This window comes from Scyliorhinus torazame, chromosome 5 (genome assembly GCF_047496885.1).
Source record: "Scyliorhinus torazame isolate Kashiwa2021f chromosome 5, sScyTor2.1, whole genome shotgun sequence".
Lineage (NCBI taxonomy): Eukaryota > Metazoa > Chordata > Chondrichthyes > Carcharhiniformes > Scyliorhinidae > Scyliorhinus > Scyliorhinus torazame.
Genome location: NC_092711.1, coordinates 297,145,270 through 297,166,204, shown reverse-complemented (window position 1 = coordinate 297,166,204; position 20,935 = coordinate 297,145,270). Strand labels below are relative to the sequence as shown.

Genomic DNA, 20,935 nt, shown 5'->3' with positions numbered 1-20,935 from the left:
TATCGCCTGGCAGAGCAGGTTCGAAGGGTCAAATGATCCCCTCCAAAGTCCTATGTCCCTATGAATGAGCTGCAATGAACCAAATGGCTTCCCTCATTTGTAACTATCATGTCACTAGACTCCCCCCCCGCACCCCCCGCCCCTCCCCCAACACAAATCCTACACTCAACAACTCTCAAAACCACCACCAGTATCGTCCCCCCATAAATATTCACGATGGGGGTCACATGAAGTCTGAGACTTTAAAATGGGGTCACACCGGAATAAAGGTGGAAACTGATGTGTTGGGTACTCTGGATCTGTGGAGACTGCGTTTACCTTAGCAGCAACATAGACAGGCTACCAACACTTGTAATAGTACAACTCTATTTTATTTAACTAAGAGTTGTTAAACGTACTTGCACTGTGGGTCGACACTATGTTAGATTGACTGAAGACCTATGCCTAACCTGACCAGCCTTTGCTGCTAGCACATGGTGGATGTTTGTGCTACTGACTGCGGGCTCTGTCTGTCTCAGAGGCTGCATCCCGAATGAGCGGGAAAACTAGTGCCCTCTGTCTTTATAGTGACTGTGCCCTAACTGGTGATTGGCTGCTGTGTTGTGTGTGTTGATTGGTATTGCAGTGTGCCAGTCAGTGTGTGTCTCTGCACCATCATATACTGATGTGTATATTATGACAGGAACTTTCCAGCGGTCTGTACTAGTGGGGTCTTCTGGTCCCACTGACGGCGTAACCCCTGTTTCCCAGCGGCACGAGGTGCACTCAATGGGAAACCGGATTCTCCGGTCACCGACACCGAAATCGTGTTTGCCGGTTGGCCGGCGATGCTCCCCCCCTCCCCTCCAAATTGCCTGAGGCCTGCCCCCCCGGTGCTCCGCCCCAGACCGGCCATGTTCCCGACGGTGTCGGTCGCGTGTGGTCTCATCCGTTAGGAACTTAGCGTGGCAGCTGAGGACTTAGTCCAGCAGCGCCACGGTCGAGGGAGGGCCGATCCGTAGGCGGGGAGCGGGTGGAGGGGGGGCATTATTCGGGGCTGGGGGCACTGTGGTGGAGCGGTCCAGGGCACGCAAAGGGGGGGGACTATTTTTGCGGGTCAGGTCCGTGGGCCGCGTCCGCCATGAAGTTTGGTGCGGCCGCTGTAGGCCGCCTCCATGCGCATGCGCAGCCACAGACCCGGCAATTCTCCGGGCCGTATTGGCAGCGAGAGCTGGGAGCTCTACAGTGCCTGGCTGCTAGCCCCCCCCCCTGGGGCCAGGGAATCTGTGGCCGTTTTGCACCAGTTTTCCTGGCATAAAGCACCACCGTTTTCTCGCCAGCGTGGGGGCTTAGTCTCCAGAACGGAGAATCCAGCTCGTTGCCTTTGGGCGCCAATTTCCAGCTCCTGCAAGTATCCTCACTTTGGGCTGAATGTTTGTCTTGTCAACTGCTGTTGCCTTGTGTGCATGATCTGCTTTCCTTCCCTCCTTAAGCAGCTACAGTTCCACTACTTGTCCGTACTGTAAAATTTGTCTTCCATTGGAAACTCTTTATTTCCAAGGAGGCAAAATGGAACCTGGTGCATGACCTTAATGAGATCGGATAAACAAACTGGCCTGTATACCAGTGAGGTAAGCACCAGAAATATTATGTGTTTCCCTCTGTATGATCCTGTTTGACGTGATATTAATTGTCACTCATACATTAACCTGCTTCCTGATATCAACCTGTTGTTTCAGTGTTTTCATCCTTTCCAGAGTAGGGTGTGTTGAAGTAAAATAGGCACAAGGCAGATGATCCTCAACATATTGATGTGCAAGTGAATAAATCTTGGATGTTTCCTTAAAACAAGTTTGTAGTCAATTGTACCTTTGAGGTAGACAGGAGACAAGCAGCTGGCATTTCACGCCTGACTGAGAGTTGCATTTTCTAAGGAAAGCCGTATAGCTTGGTCTTCATATCTATTATGCCCATGTGGTTAAAGTGGTATTCTTGCATTTTTGGGGGGGAAATATTTTTATCAAAAGTTTTCATTTTATAGAACACAAAATAAACAAATCCATACGGACGAAGTGTAATTGACAAACCCATACCCTTGAAAAAAAAAGTACCAACGAAGCCCCGGACCCCCTGCCCCTAAGACGATACAAAGAAAAGCCCTTAGTCCCAACCAGATCCCTCCCCCTCCCCCTGACCTCAAACCCCTCCCACCCCATAACACTGACAAAAGCTTTCCAGAGAAAAGACTCCCTCCTGTCTCCCCCCCCCCCACCCCACTAAACAAACAAGCAACACTCACTGAACTTTGCACAAGCAGGTTCGACAGGCCGCAGCCCCTCCACCCCCCCCCCCCCCCCCCCCCCCCACCACCTCACTCCCGTTCACTAGCTGAAACTCCACAGCTAGCAAAGGGTAACCCCCCACCCAGGGTGTATGCTCAAAGAACACAGAAAAACAACACTTTCCAGCCCGTCCCAGCTACGGAAGAGCAACCAAAGCATGAAATGAAATGAAAATTGCTTATTGTCACAAGTAGGCTTCAAATTAAGTTACTTTGAAAAGCTCCTAGTCGCCACATTCATAACACCATTACAATACTAAAACTCCCCCGCCCCCACCCCCACTGGGGGGAGGGGGGGTGACATATATTCCCCATATGTTACCGTGACAATTACCCCCGATAATCGCAGCCCATTAAATTCCAAACATGGAACAGATACAAACGACAAAACAACCCCTCCCAACCGTCACTATTAAAGTCCCAATCAAATCCATTTAATCAAGTCCAAATCCATGCTCCTTGACAAAATCCTCCTCCAGTGTATTGAAAAAATGATCTTTCAACTGGAAAGTCACTCTCACCTCGCCAGGCACAACACTCCAATCCTGACTCTCCTCTTAAATAACGCTGACATTGTCTTATTGCATGCCGCTTCGCCGGCTCCATTTCAACATCTTGGCATATCCTGATAATGCTTCCTTCCCATCTGGTGTTCCGATTAACTTTGGCCCATTACAGAATGCGTTCCTTCTCCTGGAAGCTGTGGAATCCAATAATCACTGCCCGCGGCGGCTTATTCGCCCAAGACCTCCGCCCGTGTACTCGGTGGGCTGGATCTAACTTTGGGGAGGACAATCGCCCGCATCACCCCCCCCCCCCCCCCCCCCCACCCCCACCCTAAAAAGCTTGGCAAACATCTGGGAAAAGAACTCAGTTGGCCTCAGGTCCTCCATCCCCTCCGGCAACCCTACGATTCAACTTGCTCTACCAAGTCATCCACTGTTTCCCACAGAGTCTTGTTCCTCTCCTCCACGAGCAACATCTCAGCTTCCAATGAGGTGATTCGATCTCCATGCCGCAACAAGGCTGCCTCCACACCCTTCAGCACCCCTCCATGTTCCTTCACCGTCTCCGAGGTTTTTTTCCAGCACCTGCCGGATTGGGCCAAGGGCTTCCTCAATTGACCGCTCCTCAAAATGCTTTGCAAATTGTTTTTAAAACCCCTGCGTCGGCGTTTCCCACCGTGATATGAGCAGCCACACCCAAGGCTGGGTCCACCACCTTCATGGCAGCTGGGCTTCCTGGCTGAGTCGAAGGAATCTTCTTGCACCCAAGCTTCTTCATAGATTTTGACATATTTTCGCCGACAAATTCCTTATCCCATACGATGGGCAGGTTCTGGTAACCAAAATCCCCAGGAACCAGATTAAAAAGTCCAAAGAAGGAAGACCATAGCGGGAGCTACCTTATGTGCGGCCGTCTCCTACCAATCACCACCAGAGGTTTGCATTTAATAATAGAAATTTGTATATACGGAGCATTTTACTGCAACAACAGGCTGTTTCTCTGATTCCCGACACCGGAATCGTGTTCGGCAACGGGGCGGAGAATCCCCGATCACGACAGAATCGGGGGCGCCGCCGCTTTCGCGATGCTCCGTCCCCAACCGGCCTAGTTCCTGACGGTATGGGACACATGTGGTCTCACCCGTCAGGAACTCAGCGTGGTGGCTGCAGACTCGGTCCAGCGCTGCCACGGTCAGGGGAGGGCCAATCCATGGGCTGGGAGCTCTCTACGCTGCCTGGCTGCTAGTCCCCCACCCGGAGCAGGGAATCGGTGGCCATTTTGCGCCAGTTTTCCTGGCGTAAAACACCACTGTTTTCACGCTGGTGTGGGGACTTAGTCTCCCAAACGGAGATTCCAGCCCAACATATCTCAAGTTGTTACAGAGGGGTGTAACCAAAAATGAATTAACATTTCACAAGCTGACAAAGACAGTTTGAAACCTCCAAATCACCCTGACTGAATATCTTCAAAGTAAGCTATCATTTGATGAGCTCATTCAAAATGCCAGATCGAGTGCTACAATTTCATACACCCTGGGTGGGATTCTCTCAGGCCAGGGCCAGGCTGGAGAATCGCCGCGACTGGCGCGAATCGCGCCACGCCGCCCCGACTCCGGGACGCGATTCTCCGCAGACGTGGTCGGCGCGGCGCCGGTCAACGCGCCCCCCCCTCCGGCAATTACCCGGGATGGGCCGAGCGGCCGTAACAAAGAACAAAGAAAAGTACAGCACAGGAACAGGCCCTTCGGCCCTCCAAGCCTGTGCCGACCATGCTGCCCATCTAAACTAAAATCTTCTGCACTTCCGGGATCTGTATCCCTCTATTCCCATCCTATTCATGTATTTGTCAAAATGCCCCTTAAACGTCACTAATCGTCCCTGCTTCCACCACCTCCTCCGGCAGCGAGTTCCAGGCACCCACTACCCTCTGTGTAAAAAAATTGACCCCTCTACCCTGGGAAAAAGCCTCTGACTATCCACTCTATCTATGCCCCTCATAATTCTGTAGACATCTTTCAGGTCGCCCCTCAACCCCCGTCGTTCCAGTGAGAACAAACCGAGTTTATTCAACCTCACCTCATAGCTAATGACCTCCATACCAGGCAACATCCTGGTAAATATCTTCTGCACCCTCTCTAAAGCCTCCACATCCTTCTGGTAGTGTGGAGACCAGAATTGAACACTGTTCTCCAAGTGTGGCCTAACTAAGGTTCTATTCAGCTGCAATCTGACTTGCCAATTTTTTTTTAAGAGTCCCGCCGGCGCTGTTCCAATCTGCTCTTAGCCGGCGGGACATCGGCGTGGAAGGGTTTGGGGGCGGCCTGTTGGGGGGCGGGGGGGGGGGGTGGTGGGGAGGGGGTTCGACCCCGGGGCGGGGCCTCCATTGTGGCCTGGCCTGTGATCGGGGCCCACCGATCGGTGGGCCGGCCTCTTGGGCTGGGGGCCTCCTTCCGCGCCGGCCCCTTTAGCCCTACGCCATGTTGCATCGGGGCTGGAGCGGAGAAGGGAGCCACTGCGCATGCGTATGTTGCCGCCGGTGCCACTGTGCATGCGCGGACCCTGCGGCGCCCAGTTGACGCCGGGATCGGCAGCTGGAGCGGCGTGGGTCGCTCCAGTGCCGCACTGGCCCCCTGTAGGGGCCAGAATGCTGATCCTGAGGCCATGTTGATGCCATCGAGAAACGCGACGGCATTTCCGACAGCGTCAATACTTAGCCTCAGAATCAGAGAATCCCGCCCTCCGTACCTAAAGCCATGCACTCGCTCGCTGTTCAGGCTCATGAGACAGTGAGGAACTCTCAACTGAAACCTGAAGAAAATGTTTCATTGTTTTCAACTTTAAAGCTAAAAGTTGACGGATATTCTCCAATGTGAAATTATAATTTGACTTTGTCACAAACTGGCCTTCTATCATCGGCCCTGTTTAACCTGGGAGATTTTGTGTTGAAGAATTATTGACCCATGAGAATTCCCATGATATAAAACCAAAAAATGCGGAAAATACTCAGCAGGCCAGGCAGCATTTTCAGAGAGAAAAATAGCTTAACATTTCAGCCTTAATGTTTCATCAGAATTTTCCTGATGCCGTCACTACTTTGTTAGTCTAAAGCTGAATCCATAGAACTCTCAAAGTGATTGCCTGGATTCAGTGCTTGGCTTCCTGAAAGAGGCCGTGTAATATTAACTCATTGATAAAAACGAAGGGAAATATGAATTGCTCCCTCATGGAAATGTTTGGCACTTCACTGTGAATTGTTTTGCGCCGCTCGGAGATGTCATTTCCGTGCCAGCTGGCGGGGCACCAAAGGCCATTTCCGCCAGCTGGCGGGGCGGAAATTCGTCCGGCGCGGGCCTAGCCCCTTAAGGTTGGGGCTCGGCCCCCCAAGATGCGGAGCATTCCGCACCTTTGGGGCGGCGTGAAGCCCGACTGATTTGCGCCGTTTTGGCCGCCAGTCGGCGGACATCGTGCCGATACCGGAGAATTTCGCCCTAGATTTATGAACTTTTCAAATTTATGGACTCTCTGAATTGTTTCATTGCTTTGTTTGATCGTTTCCCTGGTTTGTATATAATGTTGATCTCGTTACTCTTGTTGCATACTGCTTCTCTGCACTAGGCACCTTCCCATGTAAATAGCTTAGTTCTCATGTACGTAGTCCTGTAAATATGTCTTCGCACCCCACACATAGTTAGGAACATTCTCACCACACATTATTTATTGCCACACACATTCATTTTTTTTATAAAAGGGGGGGAATGTCATAAAATACATCAGTATATCATGGTGCAGACACACACACTGATGGTCACACAGCAAGACCAATCAACACACACAACACCGCAGGAAATCACCAGTTGAGCACACTCACTATAAAGACAGGGGGCATCAGAGTTCCCGCTCATTCTAGATGCAGCCTCTCAGAAGGACAGAACTTACAGCTTACAGCACAGATCTTCACCATGTGCTGAGTGCATAGACGGGTTAGGACAGGCATAGGTCTTTAGTTTAATCTAACATCGTGTTAACCCACAGTGAAAGTATGTTCAACAGTTTCTGACTTAACAAAATAGTGTTGTACTATTTTAAGTGTTGGTGGCCTGTATGTGTTCCACAGATCCAGAGCACCCAACACATCAATCCGGGTCCTTCACTTCTGTAATTCTCTTCCTAAACCTCTCTTCCGCCCTTCCGCCCACTCCTCCTTTTAATACCTTCCTTAAAAAACAAATCCTTTTTGACCAAGCTTTTAGTCACCCCTCCCAATATCCCTTCCTTTGATTCAATCTGACAAGCTAAATTAAAGTTGACCCCAGGGCTTTTAACAGCAGTGAAGCTGGAGAAGTTCTGAGGCACCTTGCCGTCGCCCGGGCAACCTGCCATCAGTTTATTTAAGCTTTCCCAATTCTCTGTGCGCTTGTAAATAAATCTGCCTCATTACTTTGGAAGCTGAGCCAGTTCAATTGTGATGCCTTGAAGCCTTCTGGAATGGCTTCTTGATGTCTTCTCGGTGACTTTCAGGGAAGTTGAGTGCCAGATTTCAGCAGGAGCTGATACAGGGCAGCAGCATCTCATCCAGAGTGGGGAGGTTTTATGGAAGCGACACCATTGCGAGAGGGAAATTATCCCCTAATCCTAACACATTGGTGACAGCAAGTTGGGAAAGATGAATGTTTAGAGGATGATTACCCAAATTGCTTTTGCTTACAATAAAGTGAACCCAAGTCGGCCAGAGTTCCAGCATAGACTTGTTTCAAAGTTTTGTTTCAGATCATTTGCCAATGGCACATTGGGCGAACATGTTTGTTTTGCTTTCAGGTTTTTTTCCCGTTCTGCGCCAATGATGCTACTTTGAGTTAGTGTCAAGCTTTACCTGTGCATTTTGCCACAGTTTAGGTACAGGATTTGTTTAGGTGAATGCATTTGTACGGGCCCCAGGTCAGCTCTCATTAACTGGAGAAGAGGTCCGAGCGAGAAGGCTCTGAATGCACTAACTGTTGCTTGAAGTAAAGTCCCAGCAAACTGTGAGGCGCTGTGCCAATTGGTTTCAACTCTGCCAAAATATCCAGATGTCCTTCGACACAGAAAATGCTAGAGGTATTAACGAAGGGTTCAAAAGGCAACAGATCCATCAAGAAAGATACCGGCACCATTATAAACAGGCAGGGGACGATCATTACTGATTGCAGTAAACAGCTGGAGAGATAGAATGAACGCTACCATGAATTGTGCTTTATGGAGAACACTGTCTCCAATGAAACCCGAGACACCAGAGAAAGCCTGCCTGATACGGCACACCGGAATACTTTTATTCAGAAATGTTCAATTTATAATCTCCAAAAAGGTCAAACAGATTTATACAATTTTTATAAAACTATCCCCACAACCCAGCCCCGCCTTTCCTGCATTTACGCAGACCTCCCCCCAGCCCCTCTCCCCCACCCCCACTCCTTACCAGCCACCCCCCTCCCCCACTGCTGACAGCCACCAGCTCCTTGAAGAAGACAATGAACGGTAGCCAATCAGAGTGAAACCCCTTCTCCGATCCGCTTATGGCGAACTTTGCGCTGAATTCTCCGCTGTCGGGATTCTCCATTTTGCCAGCAGCCTGGGGGTTTCTCGACGGCGTGGGGCTGCCCCACAATGGGAAACCCCAATGACCAGCCGGTGAAATGGAGCATCCCGACAGCGTGCTGCACCACGGTCTGGATTCTTCACTCCCTCACGTCGAAATCGTGTTCGGCGATGGGGCGGAGAGTCCGTTTTGGCTCCTATATCGGAACACCGCCAGTATTTCAATTTTCCACACCTGGAAACTTCCTGGAAACGCCGACGGAACTTTTAACGGACCCATTGAACCTCTCATGTTCAATGTAACCAGCCTGATTCAGGGCCTCTAGTCCCGCTTAGTCAATGATCAGCCATATCTCACAACAAAGTCCTACAGGACCCCACCTTGCATCAGGTCTAGGATGGATGCTACACAAACATGAACCAGGTGTAATGGCACATCAGGGGATCTTTCAGGCCATTGGAGGCCCCCGGATTGTCGGGGATAGGGCAGGTTGGATCCTTGGTACTCTCCTGGCTCCCAGGCACCTTGGCACTACCAGCCTGGCACCCAGGCAGTGCCAGCCTGAGACTGGCAGGGTGCAAGGGGGATTGCCAGCGTGTCCAGCTGGACATCCCCAGGTACTATCTTGGCTTCCAGAGGTTGGGCCCTAAGGTGCCTTGCCCAGAAGAGTGGGGGTGAGGGGGGGGCGTCGAAGGCCCCTGAAAATGTTGGAGGGGGGTGAAGGAGGAGGGTCCAGAAAGCCAGTGGAGGGGTTGGGGGGGGGGGGGGGAGGGCTAGAGTCCAGCGGCACCCCAAAGGGTCCCCTATTGTTCATCATCATATAAATTACAAAGATATCTATGTGGGGGGTAGGATCAGTAAGTTTGCAGATGACACTTGGCCGGATGCTTGACAGTGAGGTTGAGGGACTTGGGTTCCAGGAAGATATAGAAGGGATGGTCAAATGGGAAGAAAAGTGGCAGAGGGAATTTAACCCTGAACAAGTGTGAGGTCAACACTTTGGAAGGAGTAATTTGACAAGGAAGTATTCAATGAATGGCCTGACATTGGGAAGTTCTGAAGGACAAAGGGACCTTGGCATGCTTGTCCATAGATCTCTAAAGGCAGAAGGTCAGGTTAACAGGGTGGTGAAAAAAGCATACAGGACACTTGCCTTTATCAATTGAGGCATAGATTACAAAAGCAGGAAGGTCATGATGGAGCTGTATAGAACTTTGACTGGGCCACAGCTGGAGTACCGTGTGCATTCTGGTCACCACATTATAGGAAGGATGTGATTGCACTGGAGGGAATGCAGAGGCGATTCACCAGGATGTTGCCTGGAATGGAACGTTTAAGTTATGAAGAGAGGTTGGATAGGGTTGGGTTGTTTTAACTAGAGTAGAGAAGACTGAAGGGTGACCCGATTGAGGTGTACAAGATTATGAGGGGCATGGACAGGGTGGATAGGGAGCAGCTGATCCCCTTAGTTGAAGGGTCAACCATGAGGGGACACAAGTTTGAGGTGAAGGGCAGGAAGTTTCGGGGGGACTTGAGGAAAAACCTTTGACCCAGAGGGTGGTAATGGTCGGGGATACACTGCCAGGGAGGGTGGTAGAGGCTGGTTGCCTCACATTCTTTAAAAAGTACCTGGGTGAACACTTGGTACATCATAGCATTCAAGGCTTTGGGCCTCCGCCTCTGGAAAAAGCGACTCATACGTGACTTTGTCATGAGCACACCTTAAATTGGGTTGAACTTAACCTAGCGCATAAGGAAGTAGGATTCATCCTCCTCAGTGCCTCACTCCATAACCTTCCTTCAAAGCTGTCCCCAAGCTCTTCCTCCCATTTCCTCCTAATCTTTATGGCATTATGGCTTTCGCCCTTTCCATCAGTTGTCCATAAATGTCGGAAACCTTTCTCTCTCCAGTCGCATCCTCTGACACAATCTATTCAACGAGCGAGGGGGTGGCAACTGCGGAATCGTGGCCGACCCTTTTTTTCAATATATCTTTGATCTGTAGGTATGGGAACCCGTTCCCGTCCGGCAGGTGAAATTTCTCCACAAGCTCCTCGAGTATTTTCTTTTTCAAGCTTCCATGAAAACAGGATTCTCACAGGTGTCAGGCCAAAGGCAAAGTCATGATAATTTATCCTCATCACCAAATATAATGATGCACGTTCGGAGACTCAATTAGTGAACACAATAGGTATTTATAAATAAGAACGTATAGTAGCCATTTGGCTGCAGCTAGCTCCTAAAATGTCTCTTTTCCTAAGAGGGCACACCCCCTGGGGTGATTCCCGACTCTGAGTCCCAATTGACCCCCCAGGCCAGCTGACCCTTAATCTGCTGTGTTGCTCTTAACGAGACAATCACCACACCAACCTATTCTTAAATGTTGACAAGGGACAAGAGAGGAACAAAAGGAATTAGTGTGCATGTGTGTGTTTTAAAGTAGTGATTTTTATAATTAAACTCGTGTTGAACACACCATGGCCACCGCCCACATCGACGGATGAAGGAGAATATCAAGAGAACAATTGCTATCATCTCCAAGTTCCTCTGAAATTATGCCTCATCCCTCATTCACATAATTCCTGCAATTGTCTCCATTACACCATTTGTGAGAGCATTGTCAGTCACCAGAAGGTGTGCAGTTCTTGAAAGTGAAGGTTCAGAACCGTCCTTAGTATAACTTGAAATGGGTGACAAGTACGGGCCTTTACATTCTGTGAAGAAAAACAAAATTATTACTGCCTGGCGTTAGAGCTCGCTTGTGCTTTTCTTTTAGTGTCATTCGCCCACAATTGGGCAAGCCGGGGCAAATGTTGAAGAATTGCAAGCACAAATCATGCCCAGTGCAAATAGTTTCCACAATCTTTCACACTGGTTTAGAAACATTGACAATCGGCAGAAAGTATGAGGCAACAGGCAGTCATAGACTATTTTATCCATTGACCCTGCTTAGCCATTCAATATGGTCATGGATGACCCTCTATCTCAACAGTACACTACTGCACTCTCTCCGTACCACTTTACGACTTTAGTGTCTAGAAATCTATTTCCTTCCTAACCATATTCAGTGACTTGGCCTCCTAAATCCCCAGGGACTGATGGTCTATATCCCAGGGTACTAAAGGAGGTGGTCATGGAAATAGTGGATGCATTGGTTGTCATCTTGCAAAATTCTGGAACAGTCCCAGCAGGTTGGAGGGTGGCAAATGTGACTCCACTATTTACAAAGTGGGGGGGGGGGGGGGGGGGGGGGGGGGGGGTGGGTACAGGGAACTCCAGACCGGTTAGCCTGACATCGGTAGTCGGAAAAATGAGATAACAGGACACTTAGAAAATAGCAACGGGCTCAGGCAAAGCCAACATGGCTTTTGAAAGGGAAATCATGTTGGATGAACCTACTGGAGTGTTTTGAGGATGTAACTCGTAGAACAGGGGCGGGATTCTCCGACCCCCCGCTGGGTCGGAGAATCGCCGGGGGGCGGCATGAATCCTGCCCCTGCCGGGCGCTGAATTCTCCGGCATTGAAAATTCAGCGGGGGCGAGAATAATGCCCCCCCCCCCCCCAGCGATTCTCCGGCCCGCAATGGGCCGATGTCCCGCTGCTGTAATGCCAGTCCCGCCGGCGTGAATCAAACCACCTCCCTTCCCGGCGGGACCAGGCTGCGCGGGTGGGCTCCGGGGTCCTGGGGGGGGGGGGGCGCGCGGGGCTATCTGGCCCCAGGGGGATGCCCCCACGGTGGCCTGGCCCGCGATCGGGGCCCACCGATCCGTGGCCTGTGCCATGGGGGCACTTTTTTCCTTCTTTGAATCATAGAATCATAGAAGTGACCCCCCCTGCACATGCACGGGGATGCCGTCAGCAGCCACTGATGCTCCCGCGCATGCGCGGACTTCCGCCGGCCGGCAAAATCCCTTTGGCCCCGGCTGGCGTGGTGTCAAAGGCCTTTCCCGCTGGCCGGCAGCGCGCAAACCACTCCGGCAGGGGCCTAGCCCCTCAAGGTGATGGTTTGGCCCCTGAAGGTGCGGAGAAATCTGCACATTTGGGGCGGCCCGACGCTGGAGTGGTTCCCGCCACTCCATCCCGCCGGGACCACCCGCCCCGCCGGGTAGGGGAGAATCACAGCCCAGATAAGGGAGAACGAGTGAGTGTGTATTTGGGTTTTCAAATAGCTTTTGATAAAGATTCACAGAAGAGGTTAATTGGGGGTAATAAACTGCCATAGATGAGAATTTGTGAACAGACAGGAAACAGAGTCGGAATAAACGGATCTTTAAAATTCTAACAGGACTAGATACTGTAGATGCAGGAAGGATGTTCCCGCAGCTCCCGATGGTGGAGGTGTTCAGAAACAGGGGTCATAGTCTAAGGATAGGACTAAGTTAAGGAGAAATATCTTCACCCAGAGAGTAGTAAGCCTGTGGAATTGGCTTTACAGGAAGCAGTTGAGGCCAAAGCATTGTCAGCGAATTCTGCCGACGGGATCCTCCTTTCCGCCAGCAGCACACCCATGCCCGCGAATTTCCCAACAGCGTAGATCGGCCACAATGGGAAAACCCATTGGCAGGCTGCGGGAACGCAGGATCCGGTCGCCACCCCCCTATCCTAGCGCCACGTGTGACCCACGGGCACGGCCATCTTGCCCCTGGACTTCACGCTGGGCAGGTGGGCGCCCCAGCCGAAAAGCATGGCTGGCAGACGGGAGAATCCTGCCCTGTATGTTTTCAAGAAGAAGTTAGGTATCCCTCTTGAGGCGAAGGGGATCTAACCCCTTCTACAATCTACCTGAACGGGAACAGAGTCCTGTAGCACGCTGTGGTAGTACCAGGTATTGCGGTACCTGAGAGGCTGATAGCCATTGGTTAGACCCAGGAGTCTACCATTGGCTGTATTACGTAGCTCCGCCCTGAAGGCGGGGTATAAGAGATGGTGCCGTCCCAGCAGCCTTCACTTTCTGTATCGAAGCTGCTGGGGAAAAGGTTCTAGCAGATTAAAGCCTTCAGTTATGGAATCACTTCGTCTTGAGTGTAATTGATTGCGCATCAATTTAATCTGCTACAACTTAAGTTGGAAGGCTGGATCTCCGAATCAAACCGGAGTGCCTCCAGCTCAGCCCCCACGCGGATAACTCTGCTGTTATTTTTAAACACTGGCTGGCGTGCTTTAAGGGCTACCTCGACACGGCCGTAGACACCCCCACGGAAGGACAGAAGATGCATCTCCTGCGCTCCCGGGTCAGCCCTGGGATCTACCCCCTTATCGAGGAGGCGGAGAACTATGCTGCCGCTATTGAACTGCTAGAAGGACATTACATCAGTCCTGTAAACCAAGTCTACGCTCGTCACCTGCTTGCGACTAGGCGGCAAAGCCCCGAGGAAACGTTGGAAGATTTCTACCGGGCGCTACTGGTGCTGGGCCGAAACTGTGGCTGCCTGCGAGTTTCGGGGAGCGAGCACACGGAACTTTTAATCAGGGATGCCTTTGTTGCAGGTATGAGCTCCCCCGATATCCGCCGAAGACTCCTAGAAAGGGACACTCTGGGACTTACAGAGGCACGGGCCCTGGCAGGGTCCATGGACGTTGCCTACAAAAACGCGCTGTCTTTTGCCCCCGATCGCGCGGTGGCCCCTTGGGCTGCGTGGCACCCCACAGCGGCAGCCCCTCAGACCTTCCCCCTGACCCCGCAAGCCTGCGCGGTCAGACGGCCCGATAACGCCGCCGGGCTCCGCTGTTTCTTCTGCGGGCAGGCGAACCATCCCCGCCCGCACTGCCCGGCCCGCACCGCCGCCTGCAAAGGGTGCGGCAAGAAGGGCCTCTTTGTGGGGTTCTGCCAGGCCCACGCCGTGGCCGCGGTCTCCAGCGACTATGGACCGCCACGGCAACCCCCCCTTCAGGCCCCGACCGGCCAGCGCTCACCGCAACCCCCCTATCCTATCGCCACGTGTGACCCACGGGCACGGCCATCTTGCCCCCTGGACTCCACGCTGGGCAGGTGGGCGCCGCCATTTTGTCCATCGCTGCCGCCATCTTCTTCATCCCCAGGAAGTCCACCACCGGGACCTCGCTCCCAACCTGGCTAGCGACACCCGGACTCATCCTGCTTCGGAAGCGCACAAGTCGGACCCGTTGGTCGAGAGGGTCCACCTGCTGCACGCTAACCCCCAGTACGCCTACGTGGCGTTCCCTGACGGCCGGCAAGACAGTCTCCCTTCGGGACCTGGCGCCCGCCGGAACCCTTCGTGCACCCGAAACATTGCCCCCACCCCCACCTCCCCCACAGCACCTCACTTGAGGGTCAGTACTCCCGCCGCTCCTGCCTAGGCCCGACCACCCACCGACGCCCCCTACAGGCGCCCCCCCTCCCTCTCAATCTTTTGCCCCTACAGCGCCGCCTAGGGGCGACGAAGCTGCCAGGGAGGACAACACCACACTCCCGGAGCCGCAACCGCCGGGACCCTCGTCAGAATCACCGCCGAAGCCCAGATGCTCCAGAAGGACGACCAGGCCGCCCGATCGACTGATTGCTGCACTATGAACACTTTGTACATATCCTCGACATCACGGTACCTCCATACCTGGTCATACCATGCTAAAGGTGACTATTAATGCTGGCCACCCCGCCGGGCTCTTTTTTAACGGGGTGAATGTGGTAGTACCAGGTATTGCGGTACCTGAGAGACTGATGACCATTGGTTAGACCCAGGAGTCTACCATTGGCTGTATTACGTAGATCCGCCCTGAAGTCGGGGTATAAGAGATGGCGCTGTCCCAGCAGCCTTCACTTTCTGTATCGAAGCTGCTGGGGAAAAGGTTCTAGCAGATTAAAACCTTCAGTTACGGAATCACTTCGTCTTGAGTGTAATTGATTGGGCATCACACACACACTATGAACTGGGTGTTTCACGGAGCTATCGAGCGACAATTTGGGTAGATCTGGGGCCTTAGCGGCGAACGCCCGGCCGAGGCTGTACTTACTCCCCTTTTCTGCACTGAGGAGCTCCGCTCGCTGGAAATCCTCATGGCATCCCGAACTTTTGACACCCCCTCCTCTCCAATGAGACTCCAAAAGCCCTAACTCACCTCTAAGGGGATCCTCGCAACGCCCCCTCGCCAGAGGTGGCATTGCCAGGCTTGTACCCAGGGGGTAGTGCCAGGATGCAACCCTGCCCAGAGGACAAGCACCTGGGGGATTCCAATCCCCTGGGAGATTCCCACGAGTGCCGTTCCGCATGGCCCCCATTTGTGGAGACCAGCACCGAACAGCCCTCGCCCAAGGTCTCCGAGGCGAGGGGGTTAGATGCCACGCCTTCGTTAGATCTCTGGAATGCACATTAGAGTGAGAATAGCTGCCTCACTCTGTTCCTGCCACCTAGCAATGGGATTTCTATTTTGGCCACCCCACTCCTCTGGGAAACTGCGGACGTGGGTGCACTGTCTGCGCAACAGAGAATTCCACTGGCGGAGAATCGAACCCAAGGTTTCTGAATTGGGGGAAGGCAGCCTTTAATAGGAGAAGACATAGAACATAGAGCATACAATGCAGAAGGAGGTCATTCGGCCCATCGAGTCTGCACCGACCCACTTAAGCCCTCACGTCCACCCTATCCCCGTAACCCAATAACCCCTCCTAACCTTTTTGGTCATTAAGGGCAATTTATCATGGCCAGTCCACCTAACCTGCACATCTTTGGACTGTGGGTAGAAACCGGAGCACCCGGAGGAAACCCACGCACACACGGGGAGAACGTGCGGACTCTGCACAGACAGTGACCCAGCGGGGAATCGAGCCTAGGACCCTGGCACTGTGAAGCCACAGTGCTAATCACTTGTGCTACCGTGCTGCCCTGTGCTACCCCCAGGCTAAAGTGGGCTCGGAACAGTGACTTGTAGGGAGATCCACATGTTCCCGTAAAGATAAACAGTGAGACCAATATGTCCAGAGAACTCTGGACTTCAAGGGATATACAGAATTGGATAATGAAAAATAGGGAGACTTATGGCAGATTCCGGGGGCTGAAAACAGTGGGTGCCCTAGAGCAGTGCTATTCAAACTTGTTTTCCTGCGATCCAATTTTACCAACCGGCCGACCTTCAGGACCCACGCGGGCCGACCTTCGCGACCCACACCAGCTGACCTTTGTGACCCATGCCAGCCGACAATCACAGACTCTCCTGGGCAGCTCTCTCCAGCAGATTCATTTGGGAGTTTCTGGGCAGGAGGTATACTACCTATTTGTGTCTCTGGCCCGCTCTTCCTTTTAACACAACAATCCATCTTCAGTTCTTCACAGTTACTTGCCTTGCTTGCTCGCAGCTAGAAAATGGAGGAATCTCTCCTCTCTTACTTTGTGCTGAAAGCACGGGCGTTCTGGGCGCATGGCGTCAGTGTGCGTGCCAGGCGGGTGACTTGCTCTCTGCCGCCGCCTCTGGCTGGAAGGCTGCATCGTTCCATTTAAAAGCTGCTTGCAGCCAGCATTCTCAATTTAAAAGCCGGTTGTGGCCGTTTGGCGCTTTTCCCATGATTGGGAATGCCATGGGAGCGCCATGACCGATTGCTCTGTGAATCTCCCGACACCCACCCGTGGGTCGTGACCAAGACTTTGAAAAACCCTGCCCATGAGAAATATAGAAAGTTCAGGGGGGCACTTAAAAAAAGAAATTAGGAGAGCAAAGAGGGGGCATGAAAAAATACTGGCGACCAAAATAAAGGAAAATTCCAACATATTTTGTCAGTATATTAAGGGCAAGAGGGTAATGAGGGAAAAGTGGAGACGATTAGGAGCCAAAATAGTAACCTGTATATGCAATTGAAAGATGTAGATGAGGTATTAAATTAGTACGTTGCAACTGTGTTCACGATGTGATGCGCAATCAATTGCAGAATGACGCAGATTGGGTGCAACTGTGGCTTTATTGCAGTCAGATGCGTGGCCTCCTGCTGCAGCTGGCGAAATGGCAAGGCAATGGAGGCCATGCATATTTATACAGTTCTTAGTGGGCGGAGCCAGCCGGCAGGGGCTACCGGTGAACCTGTAGTGCAGGTCCTACCTGACATACCCTAATACAGTGGTTCACCACATTCACCCCCTGTTAAAAATGGGTCCGGCGGGGGTGATGGGAAACTATATACAAATAGTGCAATTATGTACAGTGTTAAGAAGAAAACAAAAGTCCATGTTAAAGGTCCGTAGCCCGTCAAAGGTTCAGCCGATCCGGTGCTTTGGTGCTTCGTTGGGAGCGGCATAACGGTGGAGGCGAAGTCTGTGGTGGAGGTGGCACTGATGGCGGTGGTGGCAGTGCTGATGCTGGCCAGTCATCGGGGAACTCCGGGAGCGTGCCAAAGTCCTCTTCGTCCTCTTGTGCGGAAAGGTGGTGGTGGGGGGGGGGGGGGGGGTGGTCTGGTGGGGTCAATGTTGGCGGCGCGGTGGGAGGGGGGAGCACGCATGGGTGGGGGAGTGTGTTGGGGTGGAACCTGGTGGTGCCAGGTCCCTGAGTGAGACAGTATCTTGGCGGTCGTCGGGGAACTCAATGTAGGCATATTGAGGGTTGGCATGGAGCAGGTGAACCCTGTCCACCAAGGGGTCCGCCTTGTGGAGTCGGACGTGCCTACGGAGAAGGACCGGTCCTGGAGCTGCGAGCCAAGTCGGGAGCGACACCCCGGATGTGGACTTCCTGGGGAAGGTAAAAATACATTCATGGAGTGTGTTATTAGTGGTGGTGCACAATAGTGACCGGATGGAGTGTAGAGCGTCAGGGAGGACCTCCTGCCAGCGAGAGGCTGGGAGGTTCCTGGACCATAGGGCCAGCTGGACTGCCCTCCAAACCGTCCCATTCTCCCGTTCTACTTGCCCGTTTCCCCGGGGGTTGTAGCTGGTCTTCCTGCTGGAGGCTATACCCCTGCTGAGCAGGAACTGACGCAGCCCATCACTCATGAATGAGGATCCTGTCACTGTGGATGTAAGCGGGGAAACCGAACAGAGCGAAGATGGTGTTGCGGGCCTTGATGACGGTGGCAGACGTCATATCGAGGCATGGGATGGCGAAGGGGAATCTGGAGTACTCATCGACCACACTGAGAATGTACGTGTTATGGTCGGAGGAGGGGAGGGGCCCTTTGAAATCCACGCTGAGGCATTCAAAGTGGCGGGAAGCCTTCAGCAAGCGCGCACGGTCCGGCTGGTAGAAGTGCGGCTTGCACTCCGCACAGACCTGGCAGTCCCTGGTGACTGTCCTTACTTCCTCGACAGAGTAGGGCAGATTGCAAGCTTTGACCAGATGGTACAAACAAGTGACCCCCGGGTGACAAAGGCTGTCGTGTAGGGCCCGGAGTTGGTCCACTTGTGCGCTGGCACATGTACATCGGGAGAGGGCATCAGGGGGCTCGTTGAGTTTACCGGGGCGATACAAAATCTCGTAATTATAGGTGGAGAGCTCGATTCTCCACCGCAAGATTTTATCATTTTTGATCTTGACCCGCTGTGTGTTATTGAACATGAAGGCTACCGAACATTGGGCCTCCTTTTCGAAGGATGAGTGTCGAATGTCAGAGGCATGAAGGGTGCGGGAAAAGAGTGCCACGGGTCTGCCTGCCTGGTTTAGAGGGGCGGCAAGGGCGACGTCTGAAGCATCGCTTTCTACTTGGAAAGGCAGTGACTCGTCCACTGCGTGCGTCCCGGCCTTGGCGATGTCTGCTCTGATGCGGGCGAAAGCGTGTTGTGCCTCGGCCATGAGAGGGAATTGGGTGGACTGAATGAGTGGGCGGGCCTTGTCTGCATAGTTTGGGACCCACTGGGCGTAGTAGGAAAAGAACCCCAGGCGGCGTTTGAGGGCCTTGGGGCAGTGGGGGAGGGGAAGCTCCATGAGGGGGCGCATGCGGTCGGGGTCGGGCCCGCGAAGTCCGTTTTGGACTACATAGCCGAGAATGGCTAACCGGGTCATGCTGAACACACACTTCTCTTTGGTAAAGGTCAGGTTGAGAAGAGTGGCAGTACGGAGGAATTTATTGAGGTTGGCATCGTGGTCCTGCTGGTCATGGCCGCAGATGGTGACATTATCTAAGTACGGAAAGGTGGCCCGCAAACCGTACTGGTCGACCATTCAGTCCATCTCCCTTTGGAAGACCGAGACCCCATTTGTGACGCCGAAAAGGACCCTAAGGAAGTGGTAGAGGCAACCGTCCGCCTCAAAGGCCGTGTATGGACGGTCCGACTTCCGGATGGGGAGCTGGTGGTAGGCGGATTTCAGGTCAATTGTTCAGAAGACCCGGTACTGCGCAATCTGATTGACCATATCAGATATGCATGAGAGGGGTTACACGTCGAGCTGCGTGTACCGATTGATGGTCTGGCTGTAGACCACGACCATCCTGTGTTTCTCCCCAGTTTTAACCGCAACCACTTGGGCTCTCCAGGGGCTGTTGCTGGCCTCGATAATACCCTCCTTAAGCAGCCGCTGGACTTCGGACCTGATGAAGGTCTTGTCCTGGGTGCTGTACCATCTGCTCCTGGTGGCAACGGGCTTGCAATCCGCAGTTAGATTGGCAAAAGGGAGGGGGTATCGACCTTGAGGGTCGCGAGGCCGCAAACGGTAAGGGGGGGTAAGGGCCCGCCGAATTTGAGGGTGAGGCTCTGGAGATTGCACTGGAAGTCCAGGCCCAACAGGAGTACAGCGCAGAGATTAGGAAGGACATAGAGACGGAAGTTACTAAGTTCTACACCCTGGACAGTGAGAGTGACTGTACAGAAGCCTCGGATTGGGACAGAGTGGGATACGGAGGCTAGGGAGATCCTTTGATTGGCAGGATAGACCGTGAGGGAGCAGCGCCTTACCTTATTTGGGTGTACAAAGCATTTGGTGCTCCCGGAGTCCAGCAGGCACGAGGTCCCGTGGCCGTTGCTTTTCACCGTCGTGACGCGGTGGCCAGGTTGTGCGGGCGAGATTGGTCCAGCATCATCGAAGCGAGCTGCAGGTAGTCGTCGGATGCTTCGGGTGGCGAGTGTGTGTGGTTCCGATCTCGGGATGTCCGGAGACCCTGTAGGGGACAAGATGACGGCGCCCATGGTGCGCACATTGCGGGGTCGGGACAAGATGGCGGCGCCCATGGTGTGCACATTGCGGGGTCGGGACACGATGGCGGCACCCATGGGGTGCACGTGGCCGAAGGGGGACAAGATGGCGGCGCCCATTGGTCGCACATGGCCCCAGGAGGAGAAGATGGCGGCTCCCATTGTGCGTTTGGCGTGGGGGAGGGGGCAATAGCTGGCGCGATCGCAGCAACTGCGCGCACCTGGCACACAGCCGCAAAGTGGCCCTTCTTACTGCAGGATTTACAAACGGCAGCGCGGGCGGGGCAGTGTTGGCGGGGGTGCTTCTGCTGACCGCAGAAGTAGCAGTGGGGACCTCCGGGGTACGCGGATCGGCGTGCGGCGCAGGTGTATTAGGAAGGCAGGGCCCCGGCTGAGGAGGTCGTCTGCGGGGTCCAGGAGGGGTAGGAAGGAGTAGAAGGGTGGGCAGCGCGGCAGGAGGGGTACGATTTTACG

The 20,935-nt window shown here is 53.2% G+C and overlaps 1 protein-coding gene across 4 annotated transcripts in view; it reads left to right on the top strand.

Annotated features, from left to right (window-relative positions):
- Positions 1–20,935, top strand: part of eda (ectodysplasin A) — a 366,616-nt gene that overhangs the window by 44,457 nt on the left and 301,224 nt on the right. The gene's annotated exons all lie outside the window — the stretch shown is intronic.